Source organism: Arachis hypogaea, chromosome 4 (genome assembly GCF_003086295.3).
Source record: "Arachis hypogaea cultivar Tifrunner chromosome 4, arahy.Tifrunner.gnm2.J5K5, whole genome shotgun sequence".
NCBI lineage: Eukaryota > Viridiplantae > Streptophyta > Magnoliopsida > Fabales > Fabaceae > Arachis > Arachis hypogaea.
Genome location: NC_092039.1, coordinates 88883076 through 88884093, shown reverse-complemented (window position 1 = coordinate 88884093; position 1018 = coordinate 88883076). Strand labels below are relative to the sequence as shown.

The 1018-nt window shown below is 43.4% G+C and overlaps 1 non-coding gene across 1 annotated transcript; it reads left to right on the top strand.

Annotated features, from left to right (window-relative positions):
- Nucleotides 1-288: 288 nt before the first annotated feature.
- On the top strand, nucleotides 289-392 carry LOC112798373 (small nucleolar RNA R71). The gene has a single exon (XR_003199986.1). It is a non-coding gene; the product is annotated as a small nucleolar RNA R71 (small nucleolar RNA).
- Nucleotides 393-1018: the final 626 nt, after the last annotated feature.

Here is a 1018-nt window from a genome sequence, read left to right as displayed (position 1 = left end):
GCCACTTGATTTGTTTTTAATTTCCTGGTGAGCTCTGCTAGTTGCTTGGCAAACACCTTGTTTTGGGCTAGAATTGTATCAACATGGTTCAGCTCCATGACTCCCTTAGTGTTGTGTCTCTCTGAAGCATAGTAGTACTCATTCTCAGCCACTGTCTCAATCACTTCAATGGCTTCTTCCACAGTCTTTTTCCTGTTCAATAAACCTCCTGATGAATGGTCTACAGCCTTCCTTGATTCATAAGAAAGTCCATCATAGAAAATATGCAATTACACCCAGTCATGGAACATGTCTGGTGGGCATTTCCTTGTCAAATCCTTGAACCTCTCCCAAGCCTCGTAGAGAGTTTCACCATCTTGTTGTCTAAAAGTCTGAACCTCAGATCGAAGCCTATTGACCTTTTGTGGGGGGTAGAAACGTGCCAGAAACTTGCTTTCCACCTCATCCCAGGTTGTTAGGCTCCCCCTTGGGAATGATTCTAGCCACTTAGCTGCCTTGTCCCTAAGTGAAAATGGGAACAAGAGCAGTTTATAGGCATCTTCCTAGACTCCATTGGACTTCACAGTATCGCAAATTCTTAGGAATTTTGTGAGATGTTGGTTTGGATCTTCATTAGCACTCCCACCAAATGAACAATGATCCTCCACCAGTGATATTAGCTGTGGTTTGAGTTCAAAATTGTTGGCCTGAATGGGTGGTTTCTGAATGCTGCTACCACAGTTCCTAGAGGTTGGGTTTATGTATGAACCAAGAACCCTCCTCTCGGGAATGGCATTGTTTCCATCAGCTCTCTCATGGTTGTGAACTTCTCTATCCATGTTGAGATCTAGAGCTTCCTCAAAATTGTCCTCAGTTTCTCTTTCAGATTCTTCTTCTCCCAGTACTTTCTTCTTTCTTGCTTCCCTTCTAAGTTTATGAAGGGTCCTCTCTGGTTCGGTATATGGAGGAGTTGATGTCTCTCCTCTCCTACCTGTCATACAAGAACACAGCACAGGCAACAAACAAGTGAAATACTCTT